Source organism: Neomonachus schauinslandi, chromosome 6 (assembly GCF_002201575.2).
Source record: "Neomonachus schauinslandi chromosome 6, ASM220157v2, whole genome shotgun sequence".
Taxonomy (NCBI): Eukaryota; Metazoa; Chordata; class Mammalia; order Carnivora; family Phocidae; genus Neomonachus; species Neomonachus schauinslandi.
Genome location: NC_058408.1, coordinates 47,071,850 through 47,098,120, shown reverse-complemented (window position 1 = coordinate 47,098,120; position 26,271 = coordinate 47,071,850). Strand labels below are relative to the sequence as shown.

Here is a 26,271-nt window from a genome sequence, read left to right as displayed (position 1 = left end):
ATGCCAGTCATAGGAAAATGTTGAATCAAGAACTGAGTATTGTTTGGTTTCAGAATTGAAGTATTGGAAAATATAATGAACTTATATGATTTTGGATTAAAATTAGCACGATGAGAAGTGGAGGTGATCCTACTATATATAAAATAAGAAATAAAGTCTTTCATTTAATCGTTCTGTCTGATTTCTTTAGTTGGTAATAATGTTAGGGTCGGGACTAATGTTGCTCTGAATAAAATGTAAAATAGGACCAATTCTTTAGCAGTGAAAGTCATAATTAAGAATATTTGTAATATACGTAACTAATGAATCATTGAACACTACATCAAAAACTAATGATGTACTATACAGTGGCTAACTGAACATAATAAAAAAAAGAATATAATGTAATTAGTATTGTATATATAATTTTTTTCAGGTTAGTGATTCTTTGGACAGATGACATTGGCTGGCTGTAAGTAGTAATGGGAGAAGTCATGTTGTTAATGTTAGCGGAGATGCTGATGGAGAGTCAGAAGATTAGTGAAAAGGCTATTATCATTAAGTTGATCCAGGAGAATAAGTTGATAAAGCTGATTAATAGGCTATAAGTTGCTATATTAATTCAGATTATGTTATTTTTTGATAATCATGTTAATGACATTAGTGTTATGGTTTGAATAATAATTTTTAGCATGGAAGAAGGTTAAGATTTTGTGCTAAGTCAATACCATAGATATTGGATACTGTAACTGGTAATGACAGTCCTAGTGCAGCCTCATAGGCTGTGAATGCTAATAAGATAATAGGCGTTATGCTAGCTAAAGTAAAGTGAATGTTTAGCATTATTACGGTTGCTATAATGAATAATGATAATATTACACCTTCTATGCATAAGTGGGATCAATGGATACTGCAAATGCTAAAATAATATTAAAAACTAAGAAAATTTGATAGTTATGAAATTAATCATAATTTAATGAGCCAAAATTACTTGCTTTAATTTAATTATCATATTCATTCTAATCCTTTTTGAAGTCATAAGCTTAATTTATGGCTAGTAATAAAATCAGAACTAACAAAAAAAAATCAGAACTACCATCATAATAAGTATAATTTTTAGGTTGTTTGGGATGCTCAGGGTAGGGGTAGGAAGAAGGCAATATCTAGATCAAATGATAGAAATGGAATGGCTACTAAGAAAAATTGTGTGGAGACGGGTGGGTGTGTTGATACTATGGGGTCAAATCCACATTCATATGGGCTTGATTTTTCTGCATAGTCAATAGTCATTTAGTTGAGGAAATCAGAATGCAATAAATATAAGTAATGATGTTAATAGTGTATTGGTAAATGGTGTCAGTATGAGGTTTGTTAATCCTTTCAGGTTATACAGAAACTAATTGATTGGAAGTCAATTTTACTACTTAATACTGAGAGAATAAGATCCTCATCAATAGATAGAGACACATAGGTCTGTGAAATGTAGTACCAGGCAGCTGTTTCAAATACAAAATGGTAATTAGATGTAAAATGGAACTTTAGTTGACGTATAAAGCAGACAATGACACAAGTAGAACTGATAATTACGTACAATCTGCCTAAGCCTGGCTATAAAGAATGGTGAGCCATAAACTCCATCTCAAATGGTAAATGATGTTTCATAATATTCCGAGGCTTATAGTAATGTAAAATAAATTCCTAGGAAAACTGTAACAAAGAGGGCTTGGAAGATACATTTTCAATTTCCTTCTTTTAGCCTGTGTTGAGCTCAAGTAATGGAGACTCTAGAAAGTAATAGAACTGAAGTACTAAGAAGTGATACTTCTAGGTGATTTAGAGGTGAGTGGTCAACAACCACCTAATTCAGGTTTCAGGGCTAACCTTGAAAGATAAAAAGCTCAGAAGAAACCAGTAAAAAAGACTTCTGAAATAATAAATAGGATCATTCCATTGCATAGTCTTTTTTGGACAGTTGGTGTGTGATGGCCTTGAAATGTACTTTCTTGAATGATGTCCTGTCACTACTGGTATATGGTTAGTACATTGGCTAAGGATAATAGGAATATTGGGTTAAAATGGAATCATATTACTGGACCAGAAGTTATGAGAAGAACAGAGAGGGCTCCCAGAGAGGACTGGGATTTACCATGTGATATGCATACATTTGTGGATCTTTAAGTATCTTTAAGTATTATCATGTAAGTAAAATAAATACACAAGCTTGAGTTAAGGCTACTGTGAATTCACAGATAGTAAGTGGGATAAGAATAATAAATATGATAAAATGGCTAGGGTTGCTAGCCCAGTTAGGTGAATTAGATATCTGGCAGTAATGTTAGCTGTTAATCATATGGTCAGACTATTGGTTGACTAAACAGGCTAATGATTTCAATAACTAGTACAGGAATAAGTAGAATAGGTGTTCCTTGGGGTAGGGAATAAACCAAGGATGCTTTTGTTTTGTGGTGGAGGTCAGTATTTACTGTTCCTGCTCATCATAGAGGGATAGCCATTCCTAAATGTATTGAGAGGTGTGTGGTAGGTGTAAACGAGTGTGGTAGAAGGCCTAATAGGTTTGTTGAGCTGATAAATAAATGATGTAAGTATTAGGGTTCAAATTTGTCCTTTATGATTGTGTATAGTTATTATTTGTTTAAATATAAGTTGAATTAATCATGGTTGAGTAGAAATTAGACGGTTATAAATTAACTGATTAGGTGTGGGAAATAGAATGCTTGGGAATCTAATAATTAGAATAATGGTAATCTGTTGGAATAGTGAAAGAGGGGAATATATTTGCATTTATTTTGTTTTTCAAGGGGTGAAATGTTCTTATGTTTTAACTGTTTTTACTTCTGGGTTTGAAGGATGGAAATGTTTTGAAATTTTTTGTTGAAATATAATAATACTATAATTATTGACATAATGGTAATAAATTATGTTGATGTATCTAGTTGTGGCATATCATTAAAGAGAGGTTTAAACTCTAAGTCTTTAACTTAAAAGGTTAATGCTATTTACCTTCTTGATGACTTGACAGTATAGAGGCAGGCCATTTTTGGAAATATTTTAGTGGAACTAATTCAAGAGCAATAGGTATAAAACTGGTTTGACCTACATTGTCCATAGTATAAGCCCAGTCATGTAGATATGCTGGCTGTTCAATTTAGATGTCTGGGGATGTCATCTGTTTTTAGGCCTAAAGAGGGGACAGCCCATGACTGTAGGAAGTCTTTGGATGAAATGAATACTTCGTTTATTTCTGTAGGTAAAACTACTCAATTGTCACCTTGAGTAGTCATAATTTTCCTGGTCTTAGGTCTGATATAAGAATTATATAGCAATTGAAGTATAAGTCTTCATAATTTGTATATTTATACCTTCAATATATAGTCAGGGAAGGGTTGTTGATTGTATTTATTATGTAAAGAATTTGTAGTGATGGTAGGGCAATTAAGATTAAGATAATGTCTGATAGGATAATTCAGACTGGTTTTACTTCTTGTATATCTATTGTGCTTGTGTGAATTAATTTAGTTGTTAATATTAGGGAAATGATATAAAGGGCTAAAGAGCTAATTAGGAAAACAATGATTAAGTGTATGATCATGAGAGTGTAAAAGTCCTTCTATGATAAGTCATGTTGCATCTTGAAAACTCAGCTGGAATAGATATGCCATAGAGATATAAAGGGTCTGAACCTATAATTTGACTTTGACAGTTATGTAATTTTTACTAATTTCTCATTTGAGAAAGACATAGTGGTTATAATATTGACTTGAAACCAGTTGGAGGATTCTTTTCTTATTTTAAGTTTATGTAAGTAGGTTATTGGTTTCTTCAAATGTATGATATGGGGGGGGGCGGGGATTCCATGAAGTCATGCAAGATTAAGTAGTTAATTCTATTGATGCTTCCCATTTAGATGAAAATGTTTCTCAAATTATGAAAATTATTCAGTTATTGCTGTTAATGAGATAAAAGGACCTACGCATGATATGGTGTTTCTTGTATATATACATCTGGGTAATCAGAGTAACATCTTGGTACTCCTGAAAAGCCAAGAAAGTATTACAGAAAGTTATGTAAACACCTACAAATATAATTGTGAAGTGGATTTTTCACTCAGGTTGACTTGAGTGTATAACATGAGAATAATGGGAATCAGTGAACAAATCCTCCTATAATGGCCAAATACTACTCATATCAATAAGACATAACAAAACTGTGCTACTACATAGGATGTATTGTGGAGAACAACATCCAAGGATGAATTAGCGGAACAATCCCTGTTAGACCTCCTATTGTAAGTACGAAAATAAAACCTAAGGCTCATAATATGGTAGGTGGTCATATAATATTATTTCCATGGAGAGTTGCAGCTTCAATTCTGCTGGACTCCTTCCGGCTCTCTCCCCTAAACGGAGGGAGAGTAGACTGAAGCCTGCTGACTAGGGTGTTGAGCTGTTAACTAAAAATTTGTGGGGTGAAAGCCTGCCAATCTAGAAAGGATTTAGCTTAATAAAAGTGTCTGATTAGCATTTAATTGATGCAGAGTCAAGTCTTGCAATCCCTATTTTTCAGGAATTAAATTATATTTACTTAGGATTTTGAAGGCTCTTGGTCTATACTAACTCAATTCCTAGCCCAGCACTGATGATATTGGTGTTAAAGGGAGAAATAATGTTGGAACTATGATTAGTGGTGATAAAAAGGTTGTTTCATGTTTTCCAATTGTCATTTTAGTTTTATATTGTTCATTGATGGAAATAGTTAGTGGAGTAAATTAATTGTATATAGGAATATAGATTAAGTAGTTCTATGATAGCTATTAATGTTGACAAAATAATGTTATTATTTTTTGTTATTTCTTGAATAATTGTTCTTTTGGGTAAGAATCCTGAAAGTGGTGGGAGGCCTCCTAATGCTAATATAATAATAAGAATGAATATGGTAATCAAGGTATTTTATTTCATATTATGAGAGCAATAGTATTGTGGTAGATAAGTTATATATAAGTAATATAAATATAGTATGTTTTATTATAATGTAAGCTAATAAAGTTAGGGTTGTTATAGTCGGGTTACAAATTATAATAGCTGTTATTCATCCTATGTGAGCAATTGATGAATAAGTTATAATTTTTAATGATTGAGTTTGATTAACTCCTCATCATCCTCCTAGTATGATTGATAAAATAGCTATGGTTAATAATATAATTAGATTAATGGATGATAAAAATTGATATCAATGCAAGTGTTTATCATGTTAATAAAATTACACCTGATATTAATGGGATAGCTTGTGTAACTGTGGGTACTCAAAAGTGGAAGGGGGAAAGTCCAAGTTTTATAGTGAGGGCCATTGTTATAAAGGTAGATGCTGTTGGATTAAAATTTTTTGTAATTATTCACTGGCCAGGATATGTTAGATTAATAATAATGGCTATTGTAAGAAGTATTGATGCAGTGGCTTTTGTTAAAACAATAATTAGTAGATGTTTCCATGTCTTGTGGATTAAATTTTTTAATTAAGACTGGAATAATGGCTTCTATATTTATTTCAAAGCTCATTCAGTGTGAGCTTATTATTATAATTATAATTATGGTTTCTGAGATGATGGCCAGTAATATGATGATGAAGATAAGGGGATTTATTAGTACAATAAGGATATAAATCAACAATTTTGGGGTATGAGCCTGATAGCCTAGTTAGCTGACCTTACTATAGAATATGACGTAATATGGTAGCTCAGTAACGGCTGTTTCCCACGACTTCCATACTTTACGGTATTGAGTGTCTTGGCAGGGGTCCCCAGCCTGGCATATGGGGCCATGGGCCCTACTGATTGGTCATTCAAATGTATTAAAGCCAAGGACAGTATTTGAGTCCACCCAGCCAAGGTGGTTTTACTTGTTAATAATTTAATCTGCTGTTTTAATACTCCATTTTTTCTTTCTACTAACATTGCTGTTTGTGGATTAAAGGGGAGATGGAACCTTCACTCAATGTCATGTTCTGTTGCCCGGTCTTACACATCATGGCTTTTGAAATGTGACCTCCGGTCACTATCTTTTCCACAAGGGTATCTATACATGGTACTCACCTTCTCTAATCCCCTAATGGTGGCAGCCTGATTTATATGACAGCAGGGGAAAGCTTGGGTTAGGCCAGATGCAGTATCTACACAAACCAAGGCATATTTAGAACTCTCACTCAGAGGGAGGGGCCAATAGAACCAATTTGACAATCCCTCACTGGTTGGGAACTCTGGTGGATGGCTTCAGGTTCCTTCAACAGTTGCTTTGGGTGCTGTTTAGAACACACAGGCCATGCTTTTACTGTACTAACCAAGTACTTTAAGGGCCATCTGGCATCCTTAGCAATATGCCATTTTATTGAGGCACTATGGTGGCCATTCTTTCTAGGCACCCAACCTGCTGTACCTACTGAAGGGTCAGTAGCTCGTGCCTGACACCTGGGGTAGGACATCAGCTTCCTGATTGGAAGCGTCAGTGCCTCATGAGCTGGGACACGGAAAACAAGGAGGGCTGCTTCAGCCTCTTGCAGATGTCCCCAGATGTCTTTCCACATATCCTGACCCCCCATGGGCTTATTTTATGATTATCCATCCCTCAGTTTCTCATTGTCCAAGCCATAGGATTAATCTCTTTAGAACAGCCCAGCGGTCAGTACAAAGGGTTAATGACCAAGGCTCATGAGTAATCACCAGCCAAACTGCTCTAAGCTCAGCCCACTGGTTGCTGTATTGGCTGCTGTGTAGAGGTCCTACCTTGAGGAGCGCTGTGTACATTGCTAGAAGCTGTTGTCTATGCGGGTATATTGGGCTTCTGCCCTCTTCCAGAGCTGGGACCAAAATCCTGGGCGTACTCTCCCCCTCTGTTGTCTCTGCCACAGTGCCTGACCCATATCTTCCAGAGTGTCTAGACACATCTAACTTAAACACATCTAACCCTGCTTAGGAGATGTCCAGAGCTTTAATCTGCCTCACTAGTATTTTTGCTTTCTCAAAGGTGGCTTGCTGCTCTGATCCCCAGTCCCATATACACCCTTTCTTTACCAGGCCATATAAGGGATGGAGGCAGCATGCCGGGGGGCAGGGGGGAGGGGGGATAGAAGTCCTCCCAAACTGCAAAATCCCTACAAAGGTTTGAATCCTTTTCACATTCTTAAGGTTTGGATGACCTTGTACTTTATCAATCACAGCTTTGGGGACAACATGCATCTTACTGACCAGATGACTCCCCAAACCAGATGGTGGAACCTGGGCCTTGGATTTTTTGTAGGTTTATTGCCCACCTTCTCCCTTGCAGATGTTCATCCTAGCAGCAGAGGCAAATTTTCACCTGTTAACATTATATCACCAATGTAATAGGCCCATTTTATCAATGTGGGAAAGGAGAACAGGGGCAGGTCTCCAGCCAGTGGTGGGGCTATGCAGATAGCCTTGGGGAAGCATTTGAAAGGTTTATTATTGTCCCTCCCACATGAAGGCAAATTGATCTCAGTTATCAGAAACTTGTCAGTCTTTTCCATGAATTTCCTTGAAGATGAAGCACTTTTGCAGCAACACTTTGCCAAAGCAAGAACAGTAAAACAGTAATTGTCTTCAAATGACAAAAGACTTAAAATGGCCATGATTAAAGATGTGACAAGAGTTCATTATAACGCAATTGACAGGAGAATTTGGTTATTTTTGTGACAGATTTTAAAATTATGACTGATACCATTATACCAGGACATAGGAGATTTTAAACATTTCATCGAAATATAGCCTAAAAAATGTTTAGCATCACTTTGTATTTGGTAATACTTCCCATGAAATTTAACATGCACAAAAAGTTACATATTTGTAAAAAATCTTAGCTCTTTTAATAGAGAAAACCTGGTTTTCTTAAGTAATCAAAACCTGATAAAGACAAAACACAGTGTTTTCTAGGAAGATTACATTAAAGGTAAAGAAGAGACCTTTGCTTACAATTTTTTATGAAGAACAGGTCAATAATCTAAGAAAACTTTTTTCTTTTAAGAGAAAAGAAAACCAAATTTTAATTTTACACCAGTGTACTTTTGATATTAAAACTCTCCCCTTTTTTTCTGTTTAAATTACATAAATTCATTCCAATTATAGCTTGACTACACATAAAATTCCTTTCTCAATGTTCTTTTTCCACAAACCTTCTGCAACTTTCTATATCCATTCAGCTTTTATTCCCAGACTCTAGATGTGAGTCTGGCATCCACTCACATGGCTTGTGACTGATACTCGTGATCTTGTGGAGGCTGGAGACTGGATTTGGGGCAAGGGAAATCCTACGGCAGTCTGTATTTTATAAAGCCCTCCCACACCCCACGCTTTTGTCAGTCTCTGTGGGCAATATTTTGGTTATCTCCTGGGTAACCAGGATACACTTCAAAGACATGATAAGATTTGCAACTTCAGGGGACAGAGAAAGAATGCAAGTTTTCTCCTAGGAGTTATGGGGCAATAACTGTTTAAAATTTTCCTTTGTATTAGGGGTCAGAAGTCATGGAGCATTTCAATCAACACAACATCCTCTTCTTCATTCTCATCACTTTCCCAGGGATTGCTAGCTCTTGGCGTCCTAATCAGGCTCTGTCACAAGTGCCTGGATCTTAATCTGAGGCATTTTGGACCCTCCTACCTTTGCAGAACTGCGCGCTGAAGCCTCTAACTTATTATGATCCTGGTCTGCCATCTGCTCTGCCAGCCCCGAAGCTCGCAGAGTAGTGGACACAACCACTTCCTTCTCTAATCTCAGCTCTTCCTCTAACTTTCAAACTTGAGCTTCAGCCTCCAGCCAAAGTGGCCACAGTAGAGGCCAGCTCGCTGCAGTTACCGTTCACTTCCCTTGTCTGCCACAGTGAGCTCTGCGTGGTTCCTCCAACAAATGCATGAGACTGGCTGGCATTTTTGGGGCATCCTCGTACTCATGCGGTGATCCACAGGCATCTGACATAGGGGTCACCCCTCCCCACATAGAGGTTGATGGCCAACTTGAGTTTTCCTCCCATGGGTGTCTCATTCCCAAGGCCCATTTCTTCAGTCTCCTGGCTGACTCACTGATTGCTGGTTGACAAGCTCCTCATCAGCTTCCCTGGGCTCATCTGAAACTGGCCCCTGTACTTGGAGGGCGGGGAAAGACTGAAGAGTCAGGCCACTCCAGGTTGGTAGGTGGCAGTTTTAATAAGCAAAGGAACTTACATATGAGACTTGTCTTGTGGGGCTATAAGATGAATAGATCCCCGCACCTGCCTGCCAAATCTTAAAAGTTTATAAAGAGGCCCAAACTGGGTTCAGTCATGTATACTGTGTAGGTGTTCTCATCATTATCTCAAGGCTATGCTGCCTTTGGAGAAGCCTCTGGTGATGAAAAAGGCAAGTAGAAACCTACATTCCAAGGACAGGAGAGGGGATGTGGAGCCTCTAAGTGCTGGGGTCCAGCTCACTGGTCAACCAATGGTCACATCTTCTGATGACCTTCCCCAACAGTAATGGAATTCATATTGTTAGGGCTAAAGTGAGGGCTAGGATTGGTGCAATAATAAATCTGGGTATTGATGACATACTAGTCATAGTGGTTTTTAATGAATAGTTAAGGACAGGTTGTCACAGGTCCTAAGGGTTGATGATGTTTGGTTTTATGGAGTTGTAGATAACCTAAAACTTTTCATTCAATTAGTGTAAGAAATGCTATGGCAAGTAGGATAGGGATAATTAATAAAAGAAGGTTAATAATAAACATGCTGTTAGGGAGGAGAATTGAACTCTGGCCATAGAGGTTTGAGTTTTATATGTCTGTTACATATGATAATTGACATTATGAATCTTTGATTATAACATTTAATCATCATACATTAAACATATTATCTCATTTTATATCATCAATTGTTTGTTGATTGCTGGTTGACAAGAAACTTAATGGATTTGCATAGATTTCTAGGAAATTCCTCAGTATCTAAACTCTAGTGACATGCTATCCAGGAGATAAACATGTACCTATCAAATGGGCCACAGCCATGATCACTCTTACCATCCAAACTTAGGAAGCAAATAAATGTGTATAATAAGCCATGCAAGTTTTAATATCGGTTCAGAATACGGGAACAGTGGCTTTTTCAACCCTATGTGTCTACTACATATTGTTAGGCCTTCAGTCAATTTAGACTGAAGACCAGAGACAGTGTTCAATTCACTTTTCAAAGCTATATTCCTCCCCAAACTCCATATAAACTGGCCATCTCTAGCCTGAGTTTCTTTCTCTTCTCCCTTTGGTGTCTTTCATAAATGAAGCAAGAAGCATCCAACTCACAACCTCATTCTGCCTTTTTCCTCAATAATTACCCTAAAAGGATTTACAGACTTTTTAGTTTCCAAAGAATGACAGATGAAGGCTTTATCAAATATGATACTATGGAATTCACAGGCTGATGAAGTTCTAGTCCTCTTTCAAATATGACTTTCTTTCAGACAAGTATGTGGATAGGAGCTAGCAATATTTCCAGATATGAACATGGGTTCAACAAAATTCAAATGACCTGATGAGCATTGTGCGTTTTGTTTAATTTGGGGGCAGGAAGCAATAGTAGTTTATTTTTAGTCATCTGTGGAATACTTCAAACGATCCTTCCCTGTTTATTCCCCAACATTTTACTGTTTGTTAAAGATTAGATTTTTGTTTCTATCAGCCGACTTCTGTTAGTCATATGTTTTATTACTATATGTAAAATCCTCGTGGCCCAAGCCTCTCTGTCCACAGCTCTACCCTTGGAGACATCCTTTCTTCATTTTGTATGGTCCCTGTCCCTTTCAGTCCAGTCTGGAAGCATTTCTGCTAGTATAACATTATCAAAAGTCTTGTCAGTCTCTAGTGCCTTAATAGGGTACAAGCTTTCAGACAAGATGGGACATTACAGGTATTTCCTAGATAACAGCATCTCTATTTCTGGCTTAGGCTGAGATGATTTCATTTGGATCCATGAGTCACTTGCTTAACGTTTTTAGCAAATGATTGTCTAGCCTCACCCTTGGCTCTGTTTGTGAGTACACTATCTGGACAGGCTGAGAGTTTTCAAATCATCTAGTGCCGGTTCCTTCTTGCCCAACAGTTCATTCTTCAATTTATCTCTTCTCGGTTGCATCTTACTATAAGCAGCAAGAAGAAATCAGGCGAATTTTCCATCTTTTTTTTTTTTTCTCCATCATTTGGTTGGGAATGTCCTCAGTGAAATATCCAAGTTCATCACCATGGTGATTCATTTTGTGTCAACTTGGCTAGATTATTGTACCTAGGTGTTTTGTCAAATTACCAGTATAGGTGTTTCTGTGAAAATGTTTTTAAGATATGATTAATATTTAAGTCCAGACTTTAAATAAAGCAGATTACCTTCCAGCATGTAGATGTACTTCATACAATATGGTGAAGGCCTTAAGAGAAAAGATAAAATCCTTCATGGGAGAAGGAACTCTGTCTCCAGACTGCTTTCAACCTCAAGACTCCACCATATGCCCTTCTTGGATTTCCAGTCTGCCACCTGCCCTGCAGATTTCAGACTTGCCAGCCTCACAGTCATGTGAGCTAATTCATGAAAATAATCTCTCTATGTCTGTCCGTCTATCTCTCTGTATCTCTGTCACTGTGTGTGTGTGTGTGTATGTGTGTAGGGACTTAGAAGGAACATGATTGGAAAATTGGTGACAGTGAGGTCAAGGGAAGAGATATGTGGCTGGATCTCTGAGTGAGCTAAAAAAGTGAGGATATTTATGTCTTATGTGAATGCTCAGGACACATCTGAATCACCCGATTCAGATTTAAAAAATCAGGTAGACAGGGTGATCTGTTTGGTGGATACCAGTCAGACTCTTTCCCCAGTCCCTCCTGTCATTTCCCAATGGGTTCATGAACAAAAGGGCCATGGGGACAGGAATGGAGTTATGCAGGGGTCAGAAACATGGACTTCCACTCACCAAGGCCTATCTGACTGCAGGTACTGCTGAGTACCCATTTGGCTAGCAGCAGAGACCAACTTGATTTCCTGACATGACAGTCTCTGGGGGTGATCAGCCAGCTATCTGCTGGTGGGGTGATTACATTGGACACTTCCATTTGTTCTTACTGGGATAGACCACCTGGGTGTGGATAGGCCTTCACTACACACAATGCTTCTGCCAAAACAACCATCTGTGAACTTATCCACTATCATGGTAATCCACACAGCATTGTTTCTGATTAAGGAACTCAGTTCACTGTAAATGAAATGCAACAGTAGGCCTACACGTTTGGAATTCACTAGTCTATTCATGTTCCTCAGCACCCTGAAGCAGTTGAATTGATAGAACAGTGGCATGGCTTTTTGAAAACTCAGTTTCAGTGAGCTGTGGCAAGATTCTCCAGGCTGTAGATGCTCCAAGTCAGCATCCAATATATGGTGGTGTCTTTGTCTTGACCAGGATTGGCAGGTCCAAGAGTCAAGGGGTAGAAATGGGAATGACACTGTTCATATTACCCCTACTGATCCATTAGCAATTTTTCTTTTTTTCCTGAACCTGTGGCCTTATGGTTTGCTGGTCTGAAGTTCTTAGTTCCAAAGGAAGAAATACTTCCATCAGAACAATAATATCTGAATTAATTAATTAAGAATGATATTTGGTTCTCTGTCTAGTATAAAATCTATTCTGTTGTTTATTTCTGATCAACTTTATTACCACAGCTATAGCTGAATTACCTCCTGAACACTATTTTCAAGAAAAAATGCAGTTAGAAATGCTTTAATGAGGAATTTACCTTCTCTCAGAAACAGAGGTTATGAGTCCTCAATGAATTTTGATTATACTAATTAAATTTTATTTGATCTTTTGTTCAATCAACTAATCCTACCAAAATTGAGCAATATAATCTACTTTGAAATGTATAATTATTCATTGTAATATTTTATTTAATATTTTATGTTTGAATGAATCACTGGGTGATTTTTTTCATTTTTCTACTTAAAAATCCTATCTATGTAAATGACAGCCATTTATTTTCTATTTCATATACTTAAGTCTCATCTGTCTAATACAGAGAAACTAAAAATTTGTTGTAAACATACTTATTTTACAAAAATTATATTTATTCAATGTTTATGTAATAATCCTAATCATAATTCCTTCACTTATTTTTACATTAACTTTTCAAAGACTTCATCTAAATGATCACTGCAGTTTTTCTTTAAATCTAAAATTATCCCATAAAAAAGCTTTATTTAAAAAAAACATAAAAATAAGAAAAAATTTCCACTTTGAATATTTTACTGTTTTCATTAAATTAAAAAAAACTATAAAAATACCAAATAATGTGTACAAGTTTCTAAAACAATATCCTTTGAAGAACCTTTTTACCTTCATGCATAATTCCATATCCTTTCCTTTGCCATACCTTAAAAATTAATCAATAAGGATGGCTTACTCTTAATTTTAATAGCACAATTAACAATATTGATATATTTCTGATGTCCTTCACCAAGATTCTGGGTAACTGCTCTTTACATTTTATGCAATTAACTCTGAAAACACCTTGTGCTACTTTTAAAAGTTAACTATAGTCCATATTTATGACCGACCCAAGCTGGTTACATAAGCAATGATACCAGAAAAGGAAATATTTTTTTCAAGAATTTTTTTTTTGGATTTCAAAAAGTGACAACTCCATTTTAAATACTATCAGTTATTTGGAAAATGATTAATATTTAAATTCTTTACAAAATTACTTATAGAAAGAGTAAAATTTCATTGTAACTTTTTTTTTAAAGACGTTAAGTTACCTCTACACCCAACATTGGGCTCAAACTCACAACCCTAAGATCAAGAGTTGCATGCTCTACTGACTGAGTCAGCCAGGAGCCTGGAGGACATTTTTATTCACTTGTCATTCTTGGCTAAAGTTCATTGCCCAGCTGATTTCTGCCATTCAGACACTTTGAACTGATCACTTGATCAAATGTTATCTCCTTTTAATTTCTTCTTATCGTTATACTAAAAACAGTGCTATAGCTTAAAAATATGGTGTTGCTTCTCAATTTTGTGTTGTTATGTAGGAAACAACATAGTGAGATGATTCTTATTAGAGTTTGTAAACACTATGTGACAGAATGCAGTTTTCAAATAGTTTCTTCAAGTATCAAATGCATATCAACAAAGCTGCCAGTGTTTTACTTTAATTTCACTTACTATTAATTATTTCATTGCTTCATTAGCAAAAGAGTTGGGAACTTAGGTTTATTGACACAAAGCATTTTCTTTTCTTTTTTTTTTTTTAAGATTTTATTTATTTATTTGACAGAGAGAGAATGAGAGACAGAGAGCACGAGAGGGAAGAGGGCAGAGGGAGAAGCAGACCCCCTGCCGAGCAGGGAGCCCGATGCGGGACCCGATCCCGGGACTCCAGGATCATGACCTGAGCCGAAGGCAGTCGCCTAACCAACTGAGCCACCCAGGCGCCCAGACACAAAGCATTTTCAACAAAATCAATGAAGCACAATTTCACAACTTAGATGATTACAGTTGATTTTTTTCTGACACTTAACATACATATAATCATGTAAAAAGATGGATTAATTTTAGAGTAACCTTAGCTAATTTTTTACATGTTTATATATGTAACTCATATAATCATATATATAACCCATATAAGCCACCACCCGGATCAAGACAGAAAATTTCCAGCACCCCATAAGCAACCCTGTTGTGATACCTTCGAGTTAATATACTACTCATCTCCAAAGGTATAACTAGTGTTCTGAACTTATAGAGCATGATTAATTTTCACTGTTTTCTAACTTCATATGAGTGGAATTATACTCTATTAACATCTTTGCTTCAGACATTTTTCTCTCAAGAAAATGTCTGTGATTTCCATCCAAGCTGTTGCATGTGGCAATAGGTCCTCCTTTTTATTGCCAAGTAGTTTCCATTGGATAAATATAGCAAAAAAATATTCATCTATTCTCCTAGTTTCAACATTTTCTGCTATGGGCAATCTAGTCTATAGCTCTTGATGTATAGACATACTTATTTTTCTTAAAAATCTACCTATGTGTGGAATCAGTTGCCAAAGAATTTCCCAAAGTACCATTTTAATATTCTTGCAGTAATGTATAGAAGATCTTGTTGATCCTAATCCTTAAAAAACACGGAAATGGCAGGGTTTTTTAATTTATTTTTTATCATAGAAGCTACTTTTTATTTGATACAAGATTTCATTTGATATATAATTTATATAGATATTGCATTATTTATGTATTTTTCTTACTTTAGAAATATTTTACACCCTCAGCATATGTAATAGAAACCTAATATATTCTTTTTTAAAAAAATTCAAGTTAGTTAACATATAGTGTATTATTAGTTTCAGGGTAGAGTTCAGTGACTCATTAGTTGTATATAACACCTAGTGCTCATCACATCCAATGCCCTCCTTAATGCCCTTCACCCAGTTACCCCATCCCCTCATCCTCCTCCCCTCTAGCAACCCTCAACTTTTTCCCTATATTTAAGAGCCTTTTATGGTTTGCCTCTCTTTCCGTTTATATTTTATTTTCCTTCCCTTCCCCTATTTTCATCTTTTTGTTTCTTAAATTCCCCATATAACTAAAATCATATAGTATTTATCTTTCTCTGACTTATTTCGCTTAGCATAATACCTCTAGTTCCATCCATATCATTGCAAATGGCAAGATTTTATTCTTTTTGATGGTACAGTAATATGATACTTAATGTATTTCTCTTTTGAGTTTCACTGGTGAGTAGTGGTACAGAACACATGGTGTATAGGTTTGTGAGGTGATTTTTGTAATTTTTAAATTGGGTTGCTTATTTTTTCTCTTGGTTTATGAAACTGCTTTATGTAGAATACATATGAGCCTTTTATCCAATATATGTATTGCAAATGTCTTCTCCCGATCTATGGCTTTTTTTTCCTTTTTGTGATGATTTTTTTTTTGGGGGGGTTGGAAATTGAAATTATTCCTGAAAACTAATTTGAAGTCTAGTAAATAACTATTGGTCTATCATGAATGACTGAAAGTATAATACAATTCTTTCTTTTAGAGGCTTTATATTTAGGTCTATGATCCAACTTTAACTGATTTAGTTGGTATAAGGAACAGGCCAATTTTCCATTTTTTTACCATACTAAAATCCAGTTGTTATCCCATCATTTCTAGGGAAATTTTTTTTCTCCATTGAATTGTGTTGGTGCATAAAACAAGTGATCTGTGTGTGGGTATATTTGTGGGCTCCCTTTTTTCCACTGATCAATTTGTCTCATTATGATACTACTGCACAGTGAAAACAATATCTTTATTATATATCTAGGATTCTGGTATTACAAATATTCCAATTCTTCTTTTTCAATATTTGTCTATTTCCACATTATTTTTGAATTACATGGTTAATTGTTTTTTGGTCGAGTAAGAGGGTTTTACTTGGGTCATGTTCAAAGCACAAATTAGCTGGGTAGAATAGACATCTTAATGGGGTAAAGTCTTTTCATCCATAAACATTTTTCCTTTCTCAGTCTATTAAATTTTTCTCGTAATGTTTTGCAATTTTCAGTGCAGAGAGCTTACAAATATTTTCTTGAATTTATCCCTTAATATTTTAAGTTTTTTAATATTTATAAATGATGGTGTCTTCAAAAAATTCATTTTCCATTTTTTGTTCCTAATATAAAGAAATTTTTTTTATTTTTTTTTAAAGATTTTTTATTTTTTTTTAAAGATTTTATTTATTTATTTGAGACAGAGAGAATGAGAGAGACAGAGAGCACATGAGAGGGGGGAGGGTCAGAGGGAGAAGCAGGCTCCCTGCTGAGCAGGGAGCCCGATGCGGGACTCGATCCCGCGACTCCAGGATCATGACCTGAGCCAAAGGCAGTCGCTTAACCAACTGAGCCACCCAGGCGCCCAAGAAATTTTTTTTTAAAGATTTTACTTATTTGAGAGAGAGAGAGAAGGAGCAGGGGGAGGGGCAGAGGGAGAGGGAGAAGCAGAATCCCCACTGAGCTGGGAGCCTGACGTGGGACTTGATCCCAGAACTCTGGGATCATGACCTGTGCCAAAGGCAGACACTTAACCAACTGAGCCACCCAGGCGCCCCAAGAAACTATTTTTTTGTGTGTATTAGTTCTAATAGCTCTTTTTTGTGGAATCTTTAAGAAATTTTTAAATTACATAATTATGTTTTATTCTTTTCTTACAATTTTCATGCCTTTTTTCTCTTGCCTTAATGAATTCAACATCATCTGAACTGATCAATCTTTTTTTTTTTTTAAAGATTTTATTTATTTATTTACTTGAGAGAGAGAGAGAGAAACAGTATGAGAGGGGATAGGGTCAGAGGGAGAAGCAGGCTCTCCGCTGAGCTGGGAGCCGGATGTGGGACTCGATCCCACGACTCCGGGATCATGACCTGAGCGGAAGGCAGCCCCTTAACCAACTGAGCCACCCAGGTGCCCTGAACTGATCAATCTTTTAAATTATGAAATACTCTTAATTATTTTCTGGTAATTCTCTTTTGAATTTTACTTTATGTGAAATTAACATAAGTACTCCATCTTTCACATGCTTCTTTTATGCAAGATACACGTTTTTCAAACTTTTGCTTTCAACTTGTGTCTTTATATTTAAATTGCTATCTTTGGAAACAGCAAATACTTGGGTTTACCATTTTTATCCAATCCTACTTTATCTTCTTTTTCATTGGCCTAGTTAATTTTTACTTAGTAGCAATAACTAATATTGATAGATATATTTATACCATTTACCAGTTTCTTCTATTTGTCCCATCTATTATGTAGTATAGTTTAGAACCCTTTCCTGCATTCTTTTAGATTAATCTCATGCTTTTAGCATTTTATTTTATATCATTGGTTGGTTATTATCCATTGTTCCAATAGTTGATCTAGGGCTTATAATATATGTCTTTGGCCAATCACAAACCAACTGTAATTAATTTTTCACCACTTCATCTAAAATGTTAGAACCTTGCAATCATATATTTTCTCTCATATTTTTTCCTATATTGTTTTTCTTACAGCTTGGTTTTAAACTTTCGTGTTTTAACAAATTTAAGAATAGGAACATATGTGTTAACCATTCACATTTTTATCATTTTCAGTGATCTTCACTCTTTTTTAGGATCCACATATCTAGCTAGTATCAATCTTATTTCTCTGGAATAATTTCTTTTCATATTGTCAAATGAATTGACAAACTGTGGTATACCCCTACAATGGAATATTAATTATCCCAGTGAAAAATACCATGCTACAAGTGCATGGATCATTTGCAACAAATTCTCTGAGCTTGGGTTAATCTGAAAATGTATTTATTTCCCTTTTGTCTTTGAAGAATCTTTTTCATGAGTATTGTATTCTCATTTGACAGGGTATGTGCATGTGTGTGCGTGCATGTATATGTGTGTTTAACACTTTATTTTTATTTTTTGCTTAATACTTTAAAGATATTATTCTACAGTTTTCTGGCCCCATTGTTTTTTTTAAATGTTTTAAATTTTTAACAGCTTTATGATGGTTAAATTAACATAGAATAATTACCCACATATATAGTATTAATGTGATATGTTTTGGTATCTGTTTATACTTCTGAAACCTTCACTGCAATTAAGAAAATGAACACCAGTCACCCCCAAATTTTTCCCATGCTTCATTGTAATCTCTTCTTCCACACCTTTCTCATCACCCTTTCTTCCGGGCTACCACTGATCTGGTTTCTATCACTATGGATTATTTTACATTTTCTAGACTTGTGTATAAATGGAATCATATGGTATATACTATTTTTTTGGTATGGTATTTTTCACTGGGCATAATTATTCATGCTGTTGTGTGCAATTGTTTATTCCTTTTTAGCACTAAGTAGTATTCCATTGTATGGGGATACTACATTTTGTGAATTCATTTGACAATGAATATTTGGGTTTCCAATCTTGTTCTATTTCCTTTTTTAAATTAATTTTTAAATTTAAATTCAATTAATTAACATATAATGTATTATTAGTTTCAGAGGTAGAGTAAGTGATTCATCAGTCTTATATAATACCCAGTTGTCATTACATCACATGCCCTCCTTAATGTCCATCACTCAGGTACCTCATCCCCCCACCACTCTCCCCTCAAGCAACCCTCAGTTTGTTTCCTATGATTAAGAGTCTCTTATGGTTTGTCTCCCTCTCTGATTTCTTGTTTTATTTTTTCCTCTCTTCCCCTATGATCCTCTGTTTTGTTTCTTAAATTCCACATATGAGTGAAATCATATGATAATTATCTTTCTCTGATTGACTTATTTTGCTTAGCATAATACCCTCTAGTTCCATCCACATTGTTGCAAATGGCAAGATTTCCTTTTTTTTTTTTTTTGATGGCTGAGTAGTATTCCATTGCGTGTATATCCATTCATCTGTCAATGGACATCTGGGCTCTTTCCATAGTTTGGCTATTGTGGACATTGCTGCTATAAACATTGGGGTGCACGTGCCCCTTCAGATCACTACATTTGTATCTTTGGGGTAAATACCCAGTAGTGCAATTGCTGGGTTATAGGGTAGCTCTATTTTCAGCTTTTTGAGGAACCTCCATACTATTTTCCAGAGTGGCTGTACCAGCTTGCATTCTCACCAACGGTGTAGGAGTGTTCCCCTTTCTCTGCATCCTTGCCAACATCTGTTATTTCCTGACTTGTTAATTTTAGCCATTCTGACTGGTGTGAGGTGGTATCTCATTGTGGTTTTGATTTGTATTTCCCTGATGCCAAGTGATGTGGAACATTTTTTCATATGTCTGTTGGCCATCTGGATGTCTCCTTCAGAGAAATGTTTGTTTGTGTATTCTGCCCATTTATTGATTGGATTATTTGCTTTTTGGGTGTTGAGTTTGATAAGTTCTTTCTAGATTTTGAATACTACCCCTTTATCTGATAAGACATTTGCAAATATCTTCTCCCATTCTGTAGCCTGTCTTTGGTTTTGTTGACTGCTTCCTTTGCTGGGCAAAAGCTTTTTATCTTGATGAAGTCCCAATAGTTCATTTTTGCCTTTGTTTCTCTTGCCTTTGGAGATGTGTCTAGCAAGAAGTTGTTGTGGCTGAGGTCAAAGAGGTTGCTATCTATGTTCTCCTCTAGGATTTTGATGGATTCCTGTCTCACATTTAGGTCTTTCATCAATTTTGAGTCTATTTTTGTGTATGGTGTAAGGAAATGGTCCAGTTTTGTTCTTCTGCATATGGCTGTCTAATTTTCCCAAAACCATTTGTTGAAGAGACTTTGTTCCATTGGATATTCTTTCCTGCTTCATTGAAGATGAATTGACCATAGAGTTGAGGGTCCATTTCTGGGTTCTCTATTCTGTTCCATTGATCTATGTGTCTGTTTTTGTGCTGGTACCATACTGTCTTGATGATTGCAGCTTTGTAATAGAGCATGAAGTCCGGGATTGTGATGCTGCCAGCTTTGGTTTTCTTTTTCAACATTCCTTTGGCTATTTGGGGACTTTTCTGGTTCCATACAAATTCTAGGATTATTTGTTCCAGCCCTGTGAAAAGAGTTGCTGGTATTTTGAGGGGGATTGCCTTGAATGTATAGATTCCTCTAGGTAGCATAGACATTTTTTTTTTAAGATTCTATTTATTTATTTGACCGAGAGAGACACAGTGAGAGAGGGAATACAAGCAGGGGGAAACAGGCTTCCCACTGAGCAAGGGCCCTGGGAGTGGGAGAGGGAGATGCAGGCTTCCCACTGAGCAGGGAGCCCGATGCAGGGCTCAATCCCAGGACCCTGGGATCATGACCTGAGCCGAAGGCAGACGCTTAACGACTGAGCCACCCAGGCGCCCCTAGCATAGACATTTTAACAATATTTGTTCTTCCAATCCAAGAGCATGCTTTTCCATTTCTTTGTGTCTTTCTAAGTTTCTTTCATGAGTGTTCTATAGTTTTCTGAGTACAGATCCTTTGCCTCTTTGGTTAGGTTTATTCCTAGGTATTTTATGGCTTTTAGTGCAATTATAAATGGGATTGACTCCTTAATTTCTTCTTCTTCTGTCTTATTGTTAGTGTATAGAAATGCTACTGATTTCTGTGCATTGATTTTATATCCTGCCATTTTGCTGAATTCCTGTATGAGTTCTAGCAATTTGGGGGTGGAGTCTTTTGGGTTTTCCACATAGAGTATCATGTCATCTGTGAAGGGTCAGAGTTTGACTTCTTCTTTGACAGTTCAGATGCATTTTATTTCTTTTTGTTGTCTGATTGCTGAGGCTAGGACTTCTAGTACTATGTTGAACAACAGTGGTGAGAGTGGACATCCCTACCATGTTCCTGATCTTAGGGGAAAAGCTCTTATTTTTTCCCCATTGAGAATGATTTATTCACTGTGGGATTTTCGTATATGGCTTTTATGATATTGAGGTGTGTTCCTTCTTGGAGAGAATTTTTACATTCATGTTCATCAGGATGTTCATCAGGAATATTGGCCTGTAATTCTCCTTTTTGGTGGGGGTCTTTGGTTTTGGGATCAAGGTAATACTGCCTCATAGAAAGAGTTTGGAAGTTTTCCTTCCATTTGGATTTTTTGAAACAGCTTTGGAAGAATAGGTATTAAAATTTCTTGAAATGTTTGGTAGAATTCCCCTGGGAAGCCATCTGTCCCTGAGCTCTTGTTTGTTGGGAGATTTTTGATTACTGCTTCAATTTCCTTGCTGGTTATGGATCTGTTCAGGTTTTCTATTTCTTCCTGGTTCAGTTTTGCTGGTTTATACATTTCTAGGAATCATCCATTTCTTCCAGATTGCCTAATGTGTGGGCATATAGTTGCTCATAATATGTTCTTATAATTGTTTGTATTTCTTTGGTGTTGGTTGTGATCTGTCCTCTTTCATTCATGATTTTACTTATTTGGGTCCTTTCTCTTTTCTTTTTGATGAGTCTGGCCAGGGGTTTATCAATCTTATTAATTCTTTCAAAGAATGAGCTCCTAGTTTCATTGATCTATTCTATTGCTCTTTTAGTTTCTATTTCATTGATTTTTGCTCTAACCTTAATAATTCTCTTCTCCTGCTGGGTTTAGGCTTTATTTGCTGTTCTAGCTCCTTTAGGTGTAAGGTTAGGTTGTGTATTTGAGAACTTTCTTGTTTCATGAGAAAGACTTATATTACTATATACTTGTCTCTTAGTACTGCCTTTGCTGCATCCCAAAGATTTTGAACAGTTGTGTTTTCATTTTCATTTGTTTCCTGAATTTTTAAAATTCTTCTTTAATTTTCTGGTTGACCCATTCATTTTTTTTAAAGATTTTATTTATTCATTTGAGACACTGTAATACAGAGAGAGAGAGAGCATGGGCAGGGGGAGAGGCAGGGGCAGAGAGAGAAGCAGGCTCCCCGCTGAGCCAGGAGCCTGATATGGGGCTCAATCCCAGGACCCTGGGATCACGACTTGAGCCGAAGGCAGATGCTTAACCATTTGAGCCACCCAGGCACCCAACCCAGTCATTCTTTAGTAGGATGCTCTTTGGCCTCCATGTACTTGAGTTCTTTTCAAATTTCCTCTTGTGATTGAGTTCCAGTTTCAAAACATTGTGGTCTGAAAATGCGCAGGGAATTATCCTAATCTTTTGGTACTGGTTGAGATGTGATTTGTGACCCAGTATGTGATCTGTTCTGGAGAATGTTCCATGTGCACTCCAGAAGAATGTGTATTCTGTTGCTCTAGGGTGGAACGCTCTGAATATACCTGTGAAGTCCATCTGGTCCAGTGTGTCATTCAAATGCCTTGTTTCCTTGTTGATCTTCTGCTTAGATGATCTGTCCATTACTGTGAGTGGGGTGTTAAGGTTCCCTACTATTATTGTATTATTATTGATGTGTTTCTTTAATTATGTTATTAATTGGCTTATATAATTGGCTGGTCCCATCTTAGGGGCATAAATATTTACAATTGTTAGATCTTCTTGTTAGATAGACCCTTTGATTATGATATAGTGTTCTTCCTCATCTCTTATTAAGTCTTCGATTTTAATCTAATTTGTCTGATACAAGTGTTGCCAACCCAGCTTTCTTTTGATATCCATTAGCATGATAAATGGTTTTCCACCCCCTCACTTTCAATCTGGAGGTGTCTTTGGGTCTCAAATGAGTCTCTTGCATATAGCATATGGATGGGTCTTACTTTTTTATCCAATATGATACCCTATGTCTTTTTTTTTTTAAAGATTTTATTTATTTATTTGAGAGAGAGCATGGGGGGGGGAGGGTCAGAGGGAGAAGCAGACTCCCCTCCGAGCAGGGAGCCTGATGTGGGACTCGATCCTGGGACTCCAGGATCATGACCTGAGCTGAAGGCAGTCGCTTAACCAACTGAGTCACCCAGGCGCCCCTACCCTGTGTCTTTTGATTGGGGCATTTAATCCATTTACATTCAGAGTAACTATTGGAAGATATGAATTTAACAGACCTGTACCCCTGAAACAAATAATACATTATATGTTAATTAAATAAAAAAATAAAAACAAAAACAAAAACAAAAAAGCAAGCAAAAAATAAAGTGGGTTTCCTGTAGGTGGGGGGAAAAAAAAGAATGATATGAATTTAGTGCCACTGTATTACTTGTAAAGTCACTGTTTCTGTATATTGTCTCTGTTCCTTTATGGTCTATGTTACTTTAGGGCTCTCTCTTCACTTAAAGGATTCCCTTTAATATTTCTTGTAGGGCTGGTTTGGTGACACAAATTCTTTTAGTTTCTGTTTGTCTTGGAAGCTTTTTATCTGTCCTTCTATTTTGAATGACATTCTTGCTGGATCAAGTATTCTTGGCTGCATATTTTTCTCATTTAGTGCTCTGAATATATCATGCCAGTCCTTTCTGGCCTGCCAGGTCTCTGTGGATAGGTCTGCTGCTAGTCTAATATTTCTACCCTTGTAGGTTATGGACCTCCTGTCCAGAGGGGCTTTCAGGATTTTCTCTTTGTCTGAGAGCTGCCAGTTTCACTATTGTATGTTGAGGTGTCAAGCTATTTTTATTGATTTTGAGGGGGGTTCTCTGTGCCTCCTGGACTTGAATACCTGTTTCCTTCCCCAGATTAGGGAAGTTCTCTGCTATAATTTGCTCCAATATACCTTCTGCTCCCCCCCTTTCCTCTTCTTCTGGGTTCCCGCTTATTCTATTGTTGTTTCACTTTATCACATTCTCTGAAATTCTCTCCCTGTGAGCCAGTAGCTGTTTATCTCTTTTTTTCTCAGCTTCTTTATTCTCCATTATTCTGTCTTCTACATCACTAGTTCTCTCTCTTTGCCTCATTTATCCTAGCAGTTAGAGCCTCCATTTTTGATTGCATCTCATTAATAGCCTTTTTTATTTTGACTTGATTAGATTTTGGTTCTTTTGTTTCTCCAAAAAGGGATTCTCTAGTATCTTCTATGCTTTTTTCAAGCCCAGTTAGTATCTTTATAATTGTTATTCTGAACTCTAGTTCTGACATCATACTTATATCCATACTGGTTAGGTCCCTGGCAGTCAGTAGTAATGCCTCTTGTTTTCTTTTTTGAGGTGAGTTTTTCCATCTTGTCATCCTTGCAGAAAGTGGTTCCTTTTCTATTTGTAGAATTGAAGCTATTTTCTTAGATGTCTGTTTGAGTTCACAGGTGTTCAGAATGATTTGATAGCTTCTAGTTGAATTCCTGGGACCAGATAAAACTAAAGTCTCCTACTCCTCCACCATCTTGGATTATTTCTTGGCCCCATTGTTTTTGATGAGAAGTCTGTTGACAGTATTAGTTCTGTCTCTGTGTTGGCATTATCTATGTATTATATATGTTCTTCTCCATCCTTTTTCCAGTTGCTTTCAAATTTTTCTTTTTAATGTTGGTTTTAGCAGGTTTTTTTTTTTTAAATTACAGTTTTGTGTGTATTTGTCATTCTTGATGTTAGCTGAGCTTCTTGGTTCTGTGGCTTCATGTCTCTAATAACATTTGGAAGATTGCTATCTATAATTTTTCAAATTGGTCTTCTGCCTTAAACTTTCTCTTTCTTCTTGTTTGATCACATGATACTACCCCACAGGTCATTGAGTCTTTAATTTTCTATTCTTATTTTTAAGATATTTATTTCTGATAATTTTTATTAACCTATCTTTAAGTCCATTTATTTCTTCTTATTCATTTCTCATTCTGTTATTATTTTTCTCCAGTTTTCATGAATATTATAATTTTAATTCTTGGATTCACATTTGGTATTTTTTTAGAAACTTAGATATACCTCTATTCTGAAACTTGACAACTCTTAAACAATTATATGTATATATAACTTTTCTTTAGATTCTTTAACTTGTATTTCATAATCATTGAAAAGTTATGTTTATCTTATTTATTTTAGCATACTATTTATCTTTAGGTCTGTTTCTTTTGATAGCTCTTTTCCTCTGACTGTGGCTCATATTTTCTGCTTCTTTGCATGTCCAGTAAGTTTTATTCTACACTAAACATCACCAACAGCACATTGTAGAGATTTATAGATTCTGGCATTTGCCTCTGAATAATATAGATTCTTCTTCTAATAAAAGTTCTGTTGTAAATATTTTTCATTTTCCATATATTATGATGGTTTGATATCTTACAAAACCTTCTGGCTGAGGAGAGACTACTAAATCTTAGAGATAGCAAAGAGCCCAGCCAGAAGCCTGTCTTTGATCTGCAAACTAACCAACCAGAGCCATACCTCTTCTATCTGGCCCCTCAACCTTCCCCTCATTCCTATTTCTGCCTCTGTCTCTAGGACTTGTGAGTATAATAAACTTTGTTTTTTTCCTAAACCTATCCCCTGTCTCCTCTTATGGCCATATTTAGCTGACTATCTCATAAAAGAATATAAAACAGAAGTTATGTTCCTGGTGGAATACTATAATTCTGTGAGGTCTTCATTTTAAGTTTTTTTTTTTTTTTTTAAGGTTGGTCTATTTCAGTGTTGCCTTAATACAAGGATATAGCCCTTAGTCAGCTCCTGGGACATAGTATTTACTCCTAAGACATATCTGTCTGGGTGGTAAAATGTGAGGAATTTAATAAACTGTGCTGGTCTTGAACTCCAAACTTGTTTTCTTCCACACTAGGTACTACTTGAATTTTTTAAAGTTTTCAGCCTTGCAGCAATTTCTCCCCACTGGGCTGCTTTGAGTTTGCAGGCTCATATAGATTAGGAAATAAT

General features: G+C 36.1%; 1 pseudogene; it reads right to left on the bottom strand.

Moving 5' to 3' along the window:
- Positions 1-3,794: 3,794 nt before the first annotated feature.
- Positions 3,795-12,027, bottom strand: LOC110574206 (annotated as a pseudogene).
- Positions 12,028-26,271: the final 14,244 nt, after the last annotated feature.